Here is a 21,178-nt window from a genome sequence, read left to right as displayed (position 1 = left end):
GAGCTTAATGCATTCATTCACCTAAGCCAGCAGATCAACAAAATTCACCCAACATTGCTACCACATAACAACTTAGGCTAAGAAAAGCAAGAGAAGGCAAGCCTTACTATAGCAGGAATGTCAACAAGCTGATAACCAGCAGAGGGTTTGACTGGCTCAAACGAGTTTCTTTCCCAAGAGTTGAACCAAAAATGAGCTGACTAGCCATCTTTATTTAAGAGTTGACAATGAACTAGAGCAGCTTTAGAATAGAGAAACAAGTGTGAACTTGGATGGCTGTAGATTACCTACAAACAGTACTGAGCTTCTTAAAACATTTGAAACTTTTGGCAAGTGTTAAAAAAAATACAATACAATCAATTCTTGATGATACTAAAAAAATTAAACTCTCTCTTACTCTTACCTATGTTACATGGTAATTCCAACATTTGATTGCAATATTGATGCTTGGGTTAGCAATATTGAGGTATAAGTATCTCGATCTAGTAGCTCTTCAATTAACAAAAGAACAATAAGAGATTCTTGAAATGAATGACGATAAAAATCAAGAGAAGCAGCCAGCATAGACAACTACTCTAATACGCTTTCCTACAGCCCAGTAGATATCTAATTGGGTGAAAGAAATGTTTCAATCAGTACATTACAATGTTTTTTAGGACATCATAAAAAAGGCAAAGATTGAGGTATCAAATTTTGAAGGCAAGGTAAATCGAATTGAATTTGTTGATTTGCTTTCTGCCTTTGAAGAATACTTTGATGGGTATGATATGATGATAATCGGAGAGTAAGATTTGCCAGAATAAAACTAGTAGGTCTTGCTAAAATTTGCTGGACGAGTGTTGAAAGAGCCATAAGGAGGATAGGGTACCCACCCATTGGTACTTGGCAAGAGATGAAAGTTAAACTTCGGGAAAGATAGATGCCTACTAAATATTATGACAAGTTATGTGAGCAAGCAATTACTTTGAAACAAAATATTATGTCAATTACTAAATATATGCAAAAATTTGATGAATTGAAAACTCTAAGCCTAATACATGAAGAGTCTGGTTCCTTGTTGGTCTAGTGGCCATTACCTCAGCAGCATCGATTTCAATGGAGGCATCCTCGATTCCTTGGTCTTCAGCTTCGATCAAATAAATCTCTGTATTTGGGTCTCTGTAGTATGATCCTCGAGATGAGTTCTTCCTTTAAAATACTTTCATAACTAGATGCTCGAGAGATTAACTCGAACAAATCATGAAACTCTATCCCCTCAAACTTTTTCTAAAGCTTATAACACAGTCCGCTCTAGGCTAACTTGACAAACTCTCTTTCTGGTATATCTAGATGACATCTGATCCTTGCCCTATTGAACCAGGCAATAAAGTTCTCCACTGATTCACCTTCCATCTGACGCAAACACCACAAATCAGCCATGGAGATCTCCGGCTCAATCCTGTAAAATTGCTCATGGAATTTATGCTTTAACTCCTGCCAAGTATGAATTCAATTTGGTTGCAGATTGATGTACCATGAGAAAGCAGAACCTGTCAAGAGTTAGCAAACAAATGGAGCTTTAAAAATTCATTAGTCCCAGCTTCTCCACACTAGATAGTGAAGCGGCCTATGTGCTCCACAGTAGACTGATTCTCTTCACCTGAAAACAAAGTGAATTTAGGAAAACTAAATCCCCTTGGAAATTCTATCCGATCAATGACCTCGGGGTAAGGCCTTCTGTAGGATGGTCAACCAACTTTTCTGAATGTGGGGCCGATCATCTCTTGGATGGTGGTCTCAACGGCCTCCCTATCCATTCCATGGCCATTGTTCATCCAGTTTCGGACATTATGTCCACGTCTCCATGTCAGGCCATGGTAGTCGACCTCGATGTAATGGTCTTCATTTTGGACATATGGAAAGTTTTGGCCATATTGTTCAGCATGCCCCCCACCATGAACTTGATTTCGAATAGATGGGAAAACATGAGGTTGAAAGTCTGCCCTTCTTCCATGAACATTATTTATGACCTAAAGGGCCTGCATGCCATAAGGTGCAGCTTGAAAAGCCCACACTGCATGTGGTACAGCCTAAAGGGCCAATACAATCTATTCTTCCTGGCCATTTCTAATGTTCTGGCCATTTTGGCCTTGATTCTCAGTTGGTCCTCCACCATGAATTAGGTTTCGAGCTGGTGAGGGAATATAAGGTTGCTGTTCTGGTGCGACCGTCCTTCCTTCATTTCCATTTGTTCTCACCAGAACAGTTGGTGCATCAATTCTTGACATGTTGATTTCAGGTGTGGCCAAAAAGGCCTACACCTATTCTTCTTAGCTAGTAAATGGCCTTGCACCACTCAACGAGGCTTGAGAAACCTGTAATTGTTGACGCAACAAATCCATAATGCTTTCCAACATTTGTTGCTGGGTCTCCTGAAATCGTTGTTAGGTTTCTTGGAACACTTCCATCTTCTTTTGACCCTCCTTTAGATCTTGGGATAGCTTAAGGATCAACTCCTAAGTGGACATCTCCGTTGAGTCGAGAATCTTGCCAGCTCCTTCCTCTTTGTTGTTGTTACTGGTGTCGGACTCCAGAGACCTTGATTGAGTTTGAACCATTGTCCTCGGTTGAAATTTTGTGTGTGTCCCACCAGGCGTGCCAAAAAGATATGTTGGGATAATGTCAGAAAATTTCCAACAATTTGTTGTCTCCTAAATTTGTAGGCGTGCCACTTCAAACCTATAACAGTTCAAAGAAATAAAAGAAAAATGTGTGCCAATTGAATCCAACTCCTCGGACGATTGTATTGATTATTGGAGAACAAAAATAATCTTACAAGATCCGATTGCCTTAATAAATGAAGGACTTTTAAGATATAATTTCAACTAGAAATAACTAAGAACAATAAACTAAAAAAAGTAAATTCTAATGAGAATAAATTAATTATTCTATATTCTTATAGTCATTTGTGGAGGTGTATCGAGCCCCTCTCAAAGCCAATGGAGCTTCAATTTATATAAGAGAAAATGGCTAAATACTTTATGCACTTTCGATATGGGACTTTTGCACAACTCCAACTTCAAAATTTCAATTTATACATGTGACAATTACATGAAGATTTAATGTCCAATCAATGTGGGACCACTACCAATTAATTAATCTCTCAAAAATAATATTCCAATAAATTGGAAATATTGATTTGGAAAATTAATATTTTGGCCCAAACAGTTTCTATGATTAAAAAGTACTGAAGCTTAATGCATTCAATTCACCTTAGCCAGCAAACTACCAAAACTCACCCAACATTGTTCCCACATAACAACTTAGGCTAAGAAAAGCGGGAGAAGACAAGCCTTACAATAGCAGGAATGTCAACAAGCAGATAACCAGCAGAGAGTTTGACTGGCTTAGGTGAGTTTCTTTCCTAAAAGTTGAACCAAAAACAAGCTGACTAACCATCTTTATTTAAGAGTTGACAATGAACTAGAGCAACTTTAAAAAAGAGAAACAAGTATCAACTTGGATGGTTGTAGATCACCTACAAATAGTACTGAGCTTCTTAATACATTTGAAACTTTTGGCAAGTTTTACAAATACACGATATAATCAATTCTTGATAATACCAAAAAAATTAAAATCTCTTTAACTCTTACCTATTTTACATAGTAGTTCCAACATTATTTATTTTATTGTTCCTAGGATGCAAGCGAAATTTTTAAATAATATATTCTGATTCTAGCTATAGAGAATACCAAATTGTTTAACAATTCTATGAGTGAGTAAAAGAAGGGTAAAGAAAAGGAAAGGCTCAGTTTGTTAAAGCATATTAATATTTTCCAAGTAATAAATAATACCAAACATAGAGTAAACAAAAACAAGGGGTAAATGAAGTAAATATGACATCAAAAATTTAATTAAAAAAATTTGTGAGCCACCAATAAGACTTGTCCCCTCTCCAATTCACCAACAATTTTATTAAAGAATAGACTCCATGAGTTATTGTTAATGACTCCACTCGACATTGTCATTAAAAGAACTTGTGAAGCTTCCCCTTCCTTTTCCAAGTCATAGAGGTCATCAATCAACATACTATAAGTAGTCATGTTGGGAAAACATCCTCTATCCAACATCTCCTCTAAAATTCTAATTCCTTCCTCTGTTTTACCAATATCATCCCACAACCTACCTGCCTTGCACAATTCACCCTTCTCGCACTGTAACAACCCACCTCAAGATTATAAATTAGAATTTAAATATTATATGGTTTGACTGGGATTGATGAGTTAGACTATGAATGAGCCCTAAATTTGACATTTTATTGGTCAAAAATTTTGATTTGACCAGTACATCATAGCGTAGAACTTGTTGATACAAGTTTGTACACTAGAATGCCTAATTCTGAGTTATGGCTGCCCATCACAGACACATGCCAGATGTCCAACAAGCTCACCTCTTGGCGACGTCAGCTATGAATTTTCATGACCAACCGTCTGATGGTGCACAAGGAAAAATCTTAGGAGCTTTTTTTGCCACCAACTAAGCTCTTGGACCAAGGTAAGTATAACATCTATTCGACATCTCATGGGATTTTTGTCGAAAATAAAGTTCATAAATTTTGGATAGCATTTGATAATTTTTCAATTTTTAAGTCGATTAGTTTAATGTTGGATAAAATGAGACTGTGTTTGGATACTATTGGACAAATTAGATGAAATTGAAGTTGGAGTACTGTAATTAGATGTTGGTGAGATCCAATGGACAATTTAATTTCATTAACTTGGCCTCTGGATGAAAAATCCCAACTTTGGGTCCTGGATATTTAGGTTTTACAGTATATAATCTGACTATTTGGTATCCAATTTTAGAAATTTTAGAGTTATTAAAATTATTTTAGGATATTGGTATGCACCCAATGTCTTTGGTTTAATTTTTGGAGCCTAAAAATATTTTTTTATTATTTTAGGTACCAAGACTGATATTGGAGACAATCCGGCGATGAAACTGGGTTGAGCTGTGATCTGTGAGTGAATTTTATTTTCTAAAATGATTTTGAAATTATGTATTGATTACATATGATATATAAATTACCTTATTATTATTTTTGAAATTATTAGAATTATATGCTTTATTACATGCTATAAAACAATTATGGTATATTAAAATGAATGGTTTAACATAAATAAATTTTTCCATATAGCTATATGAGTGTATATATATATATATAGAGAAAGGCTACGGTGTAGTCCGTCTGCATGCGGATCCATACGAAAGCCGACACTTCTTAAATAAAAGCATCAGCTTTGCTGTGTACACATACACAGCAAAGCTGATTCTTGTTTTAAAAAATGTAAGCTTTGGTGCAGGTCCGCATGCAAATGGGTCGTACTGTAGTCTCCTCCTATATATATATATATATATGTTCGTATTTGTGAGAATGTTTTGATAAGATAATTATGGGTATTATTTAGTAAATTTTATAAATATTTGAAATTATGAATTAGATATTGGATTGTGAATTATTGCCTATCATACTATATCATGGATATGGATTTGTTGGGATATAACTACAAATACTTATTTGGCCATTTCTTGCTTGATCACGTGATTTTTGACATCGGATGAGAGGTTTTAATCTAAGACGCCTTTGGTCACCGAGGATCGCATTGATAATTTGTTTCTCCACCTGTAGTCAATTATACACTAGGAGAATAGTTGTAGTCTTACGATATGTTATAATAATATAATAATGGATATGGTATGGTATATAGGGATACTGTTGTTACACTACGAATACATTATAGGTTTTTATGTTTTTTTATTATTGATGTTTATAAATAATGATTCATAAAAATACTATTTTATTTACAAAATGATGGATATTATTTGATTTTAATTTCTATATCCTATGGTTTTTTAAATGATTATATTGGAAAAAATCATGAACTTTGTAAAAGATGTTTATCAAAATAAGGAAACATTCAAAAAGTAAAAGTGAAATCTTGAGAGAAAGAATTTTTTAAAAATAATATTTATTTTCATAATATCTTACTTATTTGCTTATTAAGCTCATTTCATATTTTGTATTTGAAGCTCTTACCTTCCCAAGTAGCAAATTCCTTCGAGTACCATCGGATCATAAGTAAAGTTCTAGCATGTTGGCCAAACTGCTATGAACTGGTAAATGACAATGACTTTAATATTGAATCCGGTGTTGGCTTCCAGTTAAAAATATTTATTCGTACGTTAAAATATCAATACATTTAGGTTGCTCTGCCATAAAAACAAAGATGTCAAGTCCTTCGATACAGAAAAATGGTGTGCTTTAAGCAATGTAGAAAAACGGAGAAGAAAAACAAAAGAAAAATCATGGTTTTTTCTTTTTTTTTCTTTTTTTTTCTTTTTTTTTAATGTTAAATGGCTAGTGTCCAACATAAAGTGGGGGCATTAGATAAACACACACACACACACACACACATATATATATATATATATATAACTTTGCCTGGGTTTTAACCTTACGGATTTCTTGTATACATCCAAAGATATGGTGGAACATGAGAGCATAATATAAGATAAGCATGCAAATTGAGTATACATTATTTTTTTGATTTCATATATTTTTGTACCTTTGATTATAATAACATGCTTCAATCTTCGTTCATGACAAACATATTTCGAACCCATACCTGCTACACCATCCCTTAGTTCTGAAGTTCATAAAGCTAAAGAGATTATTTTCCCAGCAGCGCTCATAGTTACAGTGACATTCGTAGGAGGTTTTAATCTACCAAGGGGTTACAAGAGAGACAAAGGTCCGCAGCAGGGAAGTGCGGTTCTAAAGAAAAATCCAGCACTCAGGACATTTATTATAGCAGACGCCATGGCCATGGTGTTTTTCTACTACCTGTGCGTATAATCCACCAGTCCTTAGCAATGAAACAAGGCAAGAAAAAGGACTCTTCATGCTTCAATCTCGCATTCAACCTCATCATATTTGCCACGATGGCAATACCAATTGTGTTTATGACAGAAATGTACACAGTTTTGGGAGTTCCCTACGGGCTTGGAATTCCCATTTGCCTCATTGTCGGTTATTGTTTCATGTTTTCCTTTAACAAGATGATGGGTCAATACCAAGGATAAGGGGCACACCATTGCAATTAGAACATTAAAATTTATAACATGGACCAATGATTCCCATTGTTCTCAAACTCAGACAATAAAACCATGTCCTTAAATCCACAAAGTTTCTAACAGAACATTAGTTTCAGCACCTAGTGAAATAAAGAACACAAACAAGATAAACTCAAATTAATTGTTTTCTGAGTTCACAGTCATGACGGCTCATCTCTCTATACAGTAGTTGAAAAATGCTCTCATTCAAATGTATTAATATCATATGTACATGTGTAGGTGTATAACTACAAAGACTAGCATATCACGAGCAAAGCAATGGTAAGACACTCCTCTTCTACTCAACCTACCTCTGAATCCTTTGGGTGTTCTTGGATGACAGAACAAACAAGAACATTATCTTGCGGAATTTTAGCGAGTAATGCTTTTGCAGCCAACAGGGCTTGATAATACCTGATACTGTTCAGAAATAGAAACACCAAAACAGGCGGACTAATCATTTCTGAATAAATCAAAAACATGATTATTTCTAATTTCACCGAAGGAAAAAAAAAAAAAAAAAAAAAAAAAAAAAGAGTAGTCATTTCTAACCTTAAGTAATCAAAGACATTGTAGGGTGCATGGAAGGTCAGTGCCACACCCACTAATAGCCCCTTTACCTAAAGAATGTGTGATAATGTTAAGTTCAGGCATACCATGCAAAATATTAGGCTACCTCCCACATTAAAATTATGATCTCAAAATATAATATGTATTGATATTTGCATATGATATGGATTACAGAACATTAAAAGAACTTGGTGCTCAAATTGTATAACAATCTTCAGGGAAGAAACATATGATGGAAGAAAAAGTAAATAATTAGTAAAGTGCTAATAAACCAGAGGTTCCATGCAAATTATGCATATCCTCGAAGATTTCACTAGCAATTATGCTCTTATGCATGGTATGAGAGATGACTAATACCTGATATTACCTCTCATACAATCAGAAGCAGTCATTGCTTTTACAACTGTTTTAACAATCTCTGAATCTTTTGGTTGGGATCTAACCAGCAATACAGACAGCACTACAAGCAGATGTGGACATTAGTATCTCTTAAAGTTAAAATCCATCAAAAGTAAGCTTTAATCTATAAGGTAAAAACAAAAGGTAAATATAATTTAATAAGTAAATAGATAAACAAGCAAATCAAAAAAGGTATTTCACAACTCACTGACTCTGTGATAATCACAACTTTAACAACACTATTATTATTATTATTTTTTTCCCACCTTGTGGACAAAATGATCGCCTTCAGACTTTAATATGCTTATAACACAGTTTTCAAGATTTCCTCTTTACACCATAAGCATACATCCATTCCAATAAGATTAAATGATGTATAGAGCTAACTGTTATATAAGAGAGTCTATAGGGCTAACTGTTATATAAGAGAGTCTTCAATTAGAGTAAAGAATCAGTACATGTTTTCATTTTACTCAAACTTTTATCTGCACAGCTCATCCATGCATGCAGGACCAGACCTATAGGTAATTAGATGAATGCCAAATGCAGAAGTCTTAAGGAAAAAAAACAACATTATGCTTCAATCTTGATATAGATTTCAAATCTGGACCCAGTGAAAATGTATTATGCAATTGACTAAAGCCAGAAAAACCATCCCTATGATATTGGTCATCTGTCTGAAGGGCCTAAAATTTCACAGTTTAAAGACCAAAATTTGAGACTAGACCACCAAAACATAAATATATGATGATAATAAACTACATTTTATATATATACGGTGGCTATTAACATTGATTACCTTCGAAGATGACATGAAGCAAAGCATTGAGCATGTATCCCATGGGTGCTTTTACATTCTGAGAGACAACCTGGCTTAATAGGCCGCCAATTTAGTTATACAAGCCCATTTTGATTGTTCTCTGGTTTCACAAAGGTCTGCAGGCGTAGCACGCCAACACCCGCAAAAGACATCAGCAGCAACACAGTTACGACTTAGAAAGAACTTCATGACTTTAACTAATGAACATGACAACATACAATGCACTGAAGACAAAAATGCAAACTGTATATTTTTTTATGCGAAAATCAACAGAAGGAAAACAAATTAAATTTATGTCTTACTTCTTAACTAACAACAATTTGGCTTCAACTTTCAAATCCAGCATCACCAAAAAAAAAAAACAAAGTTTGTACAAACAAAACAGCTGCAAAGATGTCACTATTCAGGATCAAATTTTAAGACAACATTGCATATAATATTATTGAATATCAAATAATTTTCTCGTGGTAGTGAAGCTAGTTTGGAACAAATTCACACTCAGATCCTATATAAACAATAATGATCAAAATAAATTCATAAAATAGATCCACAACCAATTTAGTTTTAAAATACTAAACATGATATCAGACACTGTGGTACGGTTTCTTCTGCCCTTCAATTGATAGATTTCATGAGTACAGCACTGTCACCAAATCTATCTGGTAACTCTGGTTTCCAATCCTGTATAAAAAATTGCAGCAAAAAGAAAAAAAAAGGTGAAGTATATATTAATAGACTTGTGCAATCAAGCTTAAGACATAGGTACATATCCATATAAGAGAGCAAATATATCAACCATACACAACCCCAAAACCAAAAATCAAATCAAAAGCACAAGAAACAACTTGATGCTTTATATATTTAGTATATTCTTTTGCGAACTTGGTGCTAACTGCTTATAAATCAATAACAACACAACAAAATCACAATTCCTATGGTGCAGGAAGACCCATTAATACAAGGAGAACAAAGAGGAATGGAATGGTTGCCTCTTACTAGGAAGATATAGTGTTAGGCTAAGGTCAAAAATAATTCAGCTACTTGATCCCAAAGAATTAGGATAACAATTATATTTCAATTAATTGTTGTCTAGGCTTGTGCAATACTAAGTCACTAACCAACTCTCAACACCTTCCATCTGAATTCTCAGAATTATGAAACAAATTCTCTGCTCAAATTTCCTAAGGAAAAACTAGATATGTATTTTGTACCGAAAAAATAGCAACAAAGGCTGATGGGCAAGCAATGAATAGATGTCCACACGAATCAAGAAGTTTCTGTATTGAAGCATGTTACCATTAACGTGTGGCATTGGGAGATGTAGTTATATTTCTAAGATTAAACCATACTGGGAGCTTAATGCATTCACTTCACCTAAGCCACAAGGCCTTGTGGTACAGCAAACCGCCAAAACTCACCCAAGATTGCCATTTTACCACATAACCACTAAGGATAAGAAAAGTGGGAGAAGTCAAGCCTGCAGCAGGAATGTCAACAAGCTGACTAACCAGAACAGGGTCTGACTGGCTCAGATAAAAGTAGCACCAAAAACATGGCCTCATCTTTATAAAGTGTTGAACAATGAACTGTAGCAGCTTTAGAAAAGAGAAACAAGTATCAACTTGGAGGGCTGTTGACCATCTACAGACAGCATTGAGCATCTTAAAACACTTTTGGCTCAGCATTACAAAAATACGATACAATAAATTCTTGCATTAAGATCTCTAACTCTTACATATGTCACATAGAAGTTCCAACTTCCAACATTGACTGTAAAGATTCTTTTTAATAGTCCTGGTTGCAATCAAATCTTTTGAACAATATATTCATTTCCAGCTATAGAGGATACATAGATGCCAAAAGTGGGTAAAAGAACATAAAAGGAAAAGGAAAAGGCTAATGTCATCTAAAACATATTAATCATAACAAAGCAATTGGCAAAAAGATTTTCCAACTGATAAATGATACCGAACAAAGAGTAAACACAAAAATAGATGAATGAAATAATTTTGACATGAACCATTTAAAAAGAAAAAATTGTAAACAGATAAGGTCACCTTATTCCTAGGCCACCAAGGTATTGGCTCCATAGATATGTCATATATTCAAGAATTCTATGTAGCATTGTCCGACAGTATTTGGTCAAGAACACTTGTCCCCATACCCAATTCACCAATTATTTTATTAAAGAAGAGAACCCAGGATCATTGTCAAAGACTCCACTCGACATTGCCATTGGAAGAACTTTTGAAGCTTCTCCTCCCTTTCCCAAGTCATATAGGCCCTCAATCAACATATTGTAAGCAGTCTCGTTAGGAAAACATCCTTTATCCAACATCTCCTCTAAAATTCTAAAACCCTCCTCTGCTTTACCAAAATTACAGAAGCCCTTTATTAGCATATTATAGGTGAACACATTAGGAGCACATCCTTTTTCCACCATGTCATCCCATAACCTACCCACCTCACACAACTCCCCTTTCTCACACATTCCTGAATAGGTATGTTGTAAGTAAGACCAGCCGGAATTGAACCCTTCTCAAACTGATCAAATAATTTCCTTGCCTCCCATATTTTACCCTGCTTACAAAGCCAATGTATAATTGTACTTGTAATCGCACTATCAGGGGTACAATTCTTCTTCAAAAGCCTTTTCCACAACACACAAGCATCTTCCACCTTCCCTTGATTGCATAGTACATCAATCACCTTGCAACAAAGTGCTGAGCTTGGTATATACTTCTTCTCAAGCATATCATCCAGCAAGTTAAGTGCTTTACCAGACTTGTTTTCTTTACAATAAGCTTCAATCATAACCCCATAAGTAACATCATTTGGGTCAATCCCATTTTCATCCATTTCATCCATCACCTTAATAGCATCAGCCAATTTCCCCCGCTTAATGTACCCAACCATCAAAATGGTATAGGCAAAGGCATCAGGTAGCAACCCTCTATCCAAAATTTCAGTAAAAACCCTTTTGGCACCAACCATATCACCCCGTGAAACATATCCACCCATAATGATTGTGTAAGTGACCATATTAGGGACCATTCCCATGGCAGGCATTTCATCCAACAACTTAAGAGCACCACCTATGTTATTGCTGTTGCATAATGCTTTAATCAAAATGTTACAAGTAAACAAATTGGGCACCACGCCAAATCTCTTCTTACAATTTACAAACACCAAGGGTACCAAAACATAGCGCTTGTTTTGAACCAAAGCATTCAACAAAGTATTCAAAGATCTCACAGAATGCTGGACACTGAAATATTCAATGCATAGAAAGGTTTTCAACGACAATTTTGGTTGACCTGCAAGGCCATAATTACAAATGATGGTAATAAAAAGTTCTTTACCGCATTTTCATTGAGATTTGTGTAGGCAGGAGAGCAGGGACTTGTCTTCTTCAAAAGCCCGGGCTCGTGAGAGATGTTGGATGATGGCATGGTAAGTTTTGTAGTTACGGGAAAAGCCTGGGTGGAAGTTTCCAGCATAATGGAAGATTTGGAGGGCAAGGTCAAGATTCTGCTGGCTAGTGATCATTGAGACAAGGCGCTTTGGGCAGAGGTGTTGGGGCCAGGGCTTGATTGGGGGAGTGAGTATAAGATTCAATGGATAAGGAACAGATGTTGATGGTGACACCAGTAACCAACTGCAAAAATGAAGTGGCCAAGATCTTGGGCAAGAGGACATGATGGCAGTGGACGTGGTAACGGTGACACAACATACTGTGCCCCTAGTTCATTAATTTCTGTTTCTTGACAATCTATGAAAATCAAACTTCGAGATCTAAGAAACCCAAAAGTGATGATTTATTCAAATCTGCAAGTAAGAAAGTAAAATGATTAACTGAACTTTTGATGCATTATATCCACACACGTTAAGGTAAATCTAAAGGGGTAAATCATAAAAACCAAGCATTCTTGTTAGAGAAATGGCACTTAAAAAAATTAAACTCGGAACGAGAATTTTCCAGCAAAAGCTAGACCAACTAATGGCCACAATGTATTCACAGATATTATTTTTCCTTCATTAAGTCAATGCAGGAATCGAAAGAAAATTAACATGTCAGAACTCCAGGTGTTTTGAAATCTACGGATGTCAAGTCAAAACACCAATAAAATTAGCAGCAGCAATAACCAAAATGAAGCAATTACCACCTACTGCTCCATCACCACCATAGTGCACACTAATAGAGGCTAACAAGCGTTGGCCCTTTCCCTCACACAGCCAACACACAAAGAAAGTAAAAAAATAGAAACCAATCCATGCAGTTAATAAATTTAACTAAGAACAAGGCATAAGAACATAAATCATTTAGTTGGTGAGACATCAATTGATGAAGGATGAAAGAAAGAAGATAGATATTAATAGAAAACATATAAATTTATGATGGGTCAAGAATTAATAGAATGTAAAGCAAGGTCTACAAACATGATTTACAAGGCACTTTTCGTACATTTTTTAATTATACTATTAAAACAATGCACCACCATTGAATTATTTCATATTAGTTTCTTTAAAGAATTCCTCCGAAAACCATTTCTGGATATCTGTTAGAGAAAATGGACACTTCGTAGGGAAGCAGGAGGAAAAAGAGAATCCTCAAAACAAAACAAAAAAAGCCTTGGGCACAACTAAACTAAAATAGTTCACATGTCTGAATTTCCGTTTACATCCACAACAAATCCTATCAACTGTCATCCATCCCTATTAATAAAAGTTTCAAACTCTCAATCTTTTCCACATACCCATGGAGAAAATTAAGCCACAGTCCTATATATGCAATGGTAGCCTATAAAAATACTTCTTACAAAACTAATAAGGCTTACGAAGCCAATTAGTTACCATGTAAATATAAATATATTTACCAAACCAAGAAAACATAAACATATTCACATAATTCAAACCAAAACAATATTACAATACTATCTAATACAAACCAATATAACCACAATATCTGAAGCAACATACAATCATAAATAGCAAAAAATAAAATCTCTAAGTTGAACACGACAATGTGGATGGACTACTTTACTCTTGCAATCTATTCACTTTTTTTTTTTTTTTTTTTTTTTGTTCTTCTGTTAGTTGGTTGTTCAAAATGATAAATTCGATGGAAAGTTCACGTTGTTTACCCACTTCTTCATAGAAAAATTGGAGAAAATTTAAAAAAAAAAAAAAAAGTAAAAATTAACTTGATGTGGGAGAGGATGGAATACTCGAGGAATCTAGTGAGAGGGGAAAGTGTTTTCTGTTCCAAACGGTGATGAGGAATCTATAACTGCCTGGCCTATATTATCGAAAATCCCCATTCAATTTCAGGACTATCCTCCTCAACGAAAATTTCTTAATAAGCAAACAAACTATAAATAAATATATATATATATATAACAAATAATAAACGATGGTTCCTTTGATTTTCACTGTTTCTGGGGAACCCAAAAGAACAAATATTGAAATTTGTTTTCTTCAAGAACGATACACTTCAGAAGAACAAGATAAAAGATACCCAAATGAGAAAACTGAAAGAGGTGGAAAACTCAACCGAAAAAAAAAGCATCAAGAACCACTATTGGAGTCATTGCAATATAAACATACACCCGTTTGAAAAATGTGTATTAAAGAGCGAAACAAACCACCGATTAATAATTAAAACCCCAAACTTAATCTCATTTTAAAATATTATATATATATATATATATATATTAAGCGAAAAACAAGAAGAGACGACATAAGAATGAATGGTAGTTGCTCTAGCTTGTTGTCTAACAACTGCTACAGCCTAATAAAATCCTCCTGATAAATCAAACGTAGGCCTGAAGGAGACAAAGTAAGAAGCGGCTATGGTGGCTATGGTGGCAAGTACTCAGAGAAGCAGAAGAGTTTCCAGCGCTCTGTTTTTCCAGTCTCCAAACTAAAACAATTTGAGAAAAATGCCAAACTCCTTGTATTTAATTTTTGAAAGAATAGAAAATTCTTATATACCATTTTTCTTTTCTTTTTTTTTTTCTTTTTTTTATATGGCGCAAATTGTAATAAAATTCTGGACAATTTTGGTTTTTGTTAACTAGCTTTTTTTTTATTATTATTCGCCAAAAAAAATAAATAAATAAATAAATCTTTAATCTAAAGATGACTTTTTGAATATGGATGTAAAGACTATAAATTAATTTATGCCAAAAAAAAAAAATAGTCAGGTGAAGTTGGTAAATTGATATAATAGCATGAAAATCTAATGCTACATTGAATTAAATTAATATATTGAAAAAAATATTCAATTTGGTTTTCCATATTTAAAAAAAAAAATGCCAACATAAAAATTCATTGTAATTGTTTTTTATAGAAATTAATTTTTAGTTTTTGGTTGAAGCAATTTTTATGTGTCAATCCTTCAACACAACATTATTATTATTGTTGTTGTTGTTATACTTTTCTATATGCTATAAGACATTCATTGTTGTTGTTGTTGTTGTACTTTTCTTTATGCTATAAGACATTCATATTTCAGAATTTTTTTTTTTTTTTTTTTAGTATTCTGTAAGAGTGTGCCCATGTATCTTAACTACAGGGGCTGTAATACTCTTAACTATGGTAGTTGTAATACTCTTAGGCCTCATCTCACGTGCAAAATGGGATTAAACATAAGAAGGTGAATTGGACTGGATGGATGTATTGGATCATTTCTTCATTATTATTTAACACTATCTACAAGATGACATCCTGGTTGATAAGGAAAAGGAACACCGTGTATTTGGATGCAAAAACGTTGGGCCAACGCATTACTAAATTCATTTATCCAGTAATACATATTATTACATATTATTGTTTGAAAGATTAAAATAACATAAAAACACAAATACAAATATTTGAATCTTTAAATGAATAATGGAGTTATAAGTAAGAATCAATATAATATTATTTTATAAATAATTTAGTACCATTATTGACTTGTATAATGTTAATATAAAAGTGTGAACATGTGCCATGACACATCCATAAACACCATCAATTGGTTTGTAATTTGTAGCTCCTTGCTATAAATTATAATTAATGGAATCAGCAAGCAACTTAATACTAAATGATGTTAAATAGACTTAGTTAACTATACTAAAAGTGCCAGTAAAAGGTTAGATTGCACTTATGTAATTTTTTTAAAAATTTTTATTGATTTTTTTAAGCATATGATGATATTATTATTTTTTTTTAACATTATTAATTTTGGAATTAAAATTTGGATTTTTTATTGGAGTAGCACCAAATGAAATCAAAGTTCCAGGCTTACTACAATGAGTGAGAGATTGTTAGATTTTTACTGTTAGAGTAAGCAAATCCATTGATAAGGCTCGATTAATAATGAAATAAAAGATCTTTAAAATAACTCTTTGAATGATGAACCTATTTAATTGGTTATTAAAAAATAAGAAAGAGCTCATTAATTGAGTCCAAGGTATTATCAAATTCCAGAAGTATTTAGCATTATATTTATATATTGCTTACTAACCTCCAATCATATAAGATTGTACATATTATTTTCTAATAATTAATAATTTTAATAGGAAGATCAAACATCTTAAGAGAAAAACAGAAACTGTAAAGTTTCAGTATGTTTTTTAGATTAATCTTTTTATTTTTTTATGATTGGATGTACCCATACTGAAATCTGTTATGTAGAGAATAGTTTGAAAGGTTTTGTGGATTCAAAAAGATATTTCTTGTACTACTACGAGTAGTAATGGATAATGAAATTATATTTATCATATACTTCATTCAACTGTATGATTGTTGACTTCTATCATATGATTCAAACACTATATCCACCTTATGTTGGGCACCATTTGCCATTTAACCCAAAAATAACATATTTCTGTTTCATTGTTAATCTCAGATTTCTTATTTTGGTTTTAGTATTGGTCTCTAATTCAAGATCCATGTTGATCATCGTTTGACATGTTACATAAAAGATGACCAAGAATATATTAAAAACCAACATAGAAAAATATCTTTCATTTACAATGCATATTAAACATTGTTTTTCATGTTAAACATTGTTTTTCATGTTGAATGAGAGATGAGCAAGAATGTATAAAACCAATATATAAAATGGAGGGAGAATGTATAAAACCAATATAGAAAAATGGAGAAGGAAAACAAAAGAAAATTTAGGTTTTTTTTGTTGGGTTAAATCACATGTGGTCTTCAACATAAACTGGGCATTAGATAAAAACTATATATATAGTCAGTCTCTCATCAAACCTTGATGGATTTTTCATCATGACTTCCTTTTCAACTTTTGAATTTTTTTAAGGGCTGAAATTTAAAGATGTATTTGATGTTTATAAGAATCCTGACAGGTTTCACTTTATTTTTTTAGGATTTTAGTATTTTACTAGACTTATATAAAACCACAAATACATCTTTAAATCTCAGTACATAAATATATCCAAAGATTGAAAATTAAAGACATGATAGAAAATCCATCAAGATGTCTTAATGAGAGATTGAATTATCTTACTAGTCTCCAATCAAATAAGATTTTACATATTATTTTCTAGTAATTAAGAATCTCAATAGAAAAATCAAATACTTTAAGAAAAAACAAAAATTGTGAGGTTTTAATGTGTTTTTCAAATTCACTTTCTTTTTTTCTTTTTTTTTGTAATTGGGTGTACCCATATATAAATATGTCATGTAAAGAATAGTTTAAAAGGTCTTGTTGATTAAGAATATATTTTCTATATTGCTATAGGTTAGTAATAGATAATGAAAATATATTTATCATATATTTCATTCAACTGTGCGGTTTCTGACTTCTGCTACCATTTAACCCACAAAATTTCTCTTTCGTTTTTCATGTTGACTTTCTTATTTTAGTTTTAGTATCATCTCTCATTCAAGATGCATGTTGATCGTTGTTTGACATGCTGAATGAGAGATGACCAAGGATATATTAAAAACCAACATAGAAAAATATCTTTCATTCACCATGCATATTAAACATTGTTTTTCATGTTGAATGAGTGATAAGCAAGAATATATAAAACCAATAGAAAAAAATGAAGGAAAACAAAAGAAAAATCATGTAACTCACAAGTGGTCTCCAACATAAAGTGGCATTATATAAAAACTATATATATATATATATATATATAATCAGCCTTTCATCAAACCCTGATAGATTGTCCATCAAGACCATCTTTTCAACTTTAAAATTTCTTCAATGACTGAAATTTAAAAATGTATCTAAGGTTTATAAAAATCCTGATGTGGTTCACTTTGCTCTCCTACAGTTTTAGTATTTCACTAGACTTATATAAACTACAAATACATTTTTAAATCACAGCCTATAAATATATCCAATGATTGATAAATAAAGTTCTAACGAAAAATTTATCAGGATGTCCTAATGAGAGATTGACAATACGTATATTTATATATATATTTTTGCTATAGTGGCTTGTACCTTTATGGTAGATGTAGCACCTCGCTTCAATTGGACAAGCTGTCAATTTCTATCAATATTATCCCTAATTTAGCCATCGAAATCAGACTGTACAGGATTTTTGTTTATACTTCCTAAGAGAAAGGGTTTTAATATTCTCACTAGACTTACATGAAACTATAAATACATTTTTGAATCTCAGCCGATAAAGATATTTAAAAACTGATAAATGAAATTTTGATGGAAAATCCATCAGGATATCCTAATAAGAGATTAACAATATTTATGCAAATATAATTTTATTATAATAAATTTGCACCTTTATGGTGGATGTAACACCCTGCCTCCACTAGCGAACTTATTTTTTCAAATGAAGATGTGTGTACTCTTAAGAAGAGTACATGTGAAACAAATAAAAAATTTATTAGGAACAAGATCGGCTATGGGATTTTGGGGGCCTTTGGCCAATTTAGAGGTTAGTTCTTTGTATAAAGATTTAAACTACATAATGATTACGATAAATAAAAACAATATTTTTTGTTATATTAAAAGATTCAAAATTATAATAGTAATAATTCTAAAAATTCACTTTAAAAAACATAAATTAAAAAAAAAAAAACAAAAAACTGACATGTTCATATGGAGGCTGCCTAAATGAAGATCTTTTATTTGTGAACAATTGGTTTGGAATGGAGTGGCACACGTTGAAAAACAACACCATTTTTATAATTAATACTAAATATTATATTTGGTAAAAAGCAAAATATGATGGAAAGATTTAAAAGATAAAGAAACTAAAAAGGTTAAAATTTTGATAGAGATTGATATATTGTGTATATCTAACAAACAAACTTTAATCACACCAAAATTATATTTTTATTAGAAAAATAATTATAATTATAATTTATTTTTGTAAATTATAATATCATTTATAACTATTAATTACTATTAATAAGAAAACATAAAAACATAAAATAATGAAAGAGACCATCGTTTATTATTATTTTTATCAAATATTTAGTATTTCTATTTTTAAAACTATTTTAAATATTTAAAAAAATTAAAATATATAATCTGAATAATGGGCTGACCAAAAAAGCAAACCTGTACCATCGCACACCAAACTCATCAGGGCCGGCACTGATAGGGAACACTTTTACAGGATGGACAACTCAGTGGAGTGAATGTCCACTATTCTCACGCGTACGAAAAATAATAAAAAATCAAAATCAAAAGAAAAGTTGAATGATAGGATTTGATAAAATTAGATCACAAAACCGCGTGAAGGGGGAAGAAATTACTGCTGAAATGCAAAAACAATTAATGAATATTAATCTATTATATTTTTACTTATTTATTAAGCTCCTTCATTTCATGTATGTCATCAAGTGCGATCCATAGATCTCTAGTAATTTGACCACTCAGAATCTTTGCCAAAAAAAGAGCAAAAGAAAATGGAAAGACCTTAATCGTCTCCCTCTTTAATTTAATTTATGCCCAATAAACCAATTAGGCATTTTTATTTATTTATTTAAAACCCACCTATTTAATGGGTTTATTTTAAATAACCAAAAATTTGTTTATTTGCTCATGGCTTATCCGGATGCAAGCATAGTTTTAACTTTTACTGTGCATTTATCTTAAATGGGACCCACTTTGAATACTGTGGTTTTGACTTAATCTTGAAGTTAAAGAATAATATTAAAATAGTCACCTTCTTGATTATATTGGTTTTATTTCGTTTTTTGTGAGTAAAATTTAAATAGATACAACTGGATAAATTTACTTTACCTCATGTTTTGTATGCAGCTGGCTTTCACTTGAAATAATGAAAAAAAATATATTATTATGTGATCTGGTTGTAAAATGGTGATAAATTTGTATATGTCTCTTTAGTATTTTTCAAATGCTCATAGTCTTTAAAAAAAATAAATAAATAAATAACTCATCGTTGCCATGTCACTATACATATTAATTAAAACCAAAACCTAATAAGTTTTGAAATGAAAACCTATAGGACTTGCCATATTATTTAGGATCTGGGACTTCTAAATTTGGGATCTTTAGGGTGTCTATTGTAACATTTTCTTTTTTCTTAACTACTTCTTAGTATACAAATTAAGAATCGCTAAAATAATGTCAGATCCAATATTTGAGATACAAATTTTGAAAAAAAAAAAAAAAAGATAAAACTTTAAAAATATAGATAACTCTTGAAATTGTTTCAATCATTTTATGCATATAAAAATCAGTTGTTAATTATTTAAAGGGCAAAGATTAAAAATGCAATAGCAGCCTATATGAGTGTAGTGAACTAACATGTATATTCTCTAATCCAGGATCATATGCTAAAATTCTATGTTCATCTTTTTAGCGCATATATGCGCTTATTAGTGCCTATAGGTTGTTACTAGACTTTTAACTTAAGATTGAATCCTCCCCTTCTTGTTTAGAAATCTAGCATTCATCAAGATAAAGACTGAACTTAGGCACTTATTGAAGGAGAACAGGAGGAAGAGTGGGCAGCACGGTAAAAAACCTTTGAGTATGGAATTTATTTACTTTATTGATTGAGTAAAGTTATGGTAGTTCAATCTATAAAGGAAGGACAATCGATCGCACTTGGAGCAGAACCACCTAACGGTGGCTCTTTACTCCCTCAAGACTTGCTTCTCATTTTTCTTTCACCCTTCACCCCATTTTATGTCAATAGGGAGCTACGAGCTCGGTCAAAAAAAGAATCGAATTGGGTTGAGAGAAGTTTATGAATCTAGTAAAAAATAAAAATC

General features: G+C 32.4%; 1 pseudogene; it reads right to left on the bottom strand.

Annotated features, from left to right (window-relative positions):
* Positions 1 to 7,262: 7,262 nt before the first annotated feature.
* On the bottom strand, positions 7,263 to 14,914 carry LOC132799377 (pentatricopeptide repeat-containing protein At5g16420, mitochondrial-like; annotated as a pseudogene).
* Between the last annotated feature and the right edge of the window lie 6,264 nt (positions 14,915 to 21,178).

The sequence above is a fragment of the Ziziphus jujuba genome, chromosome 3 (genome assembly GCF_031755915.1).
Source record: "Ziziphus jujuba cultivar Dongzao chromosome 3, ASM3175591v1".
Classification (NCBI taxonomy): Eukaryota; Viridiplantae; Streptophyta; class Magnoliopsida; order Rosales; family Rhamnaceae; genus Ziziphus; species Ziziphus jujuba.
This window is presented reverse-complemented; position numbering and strand designations above follow the sequence as displayed.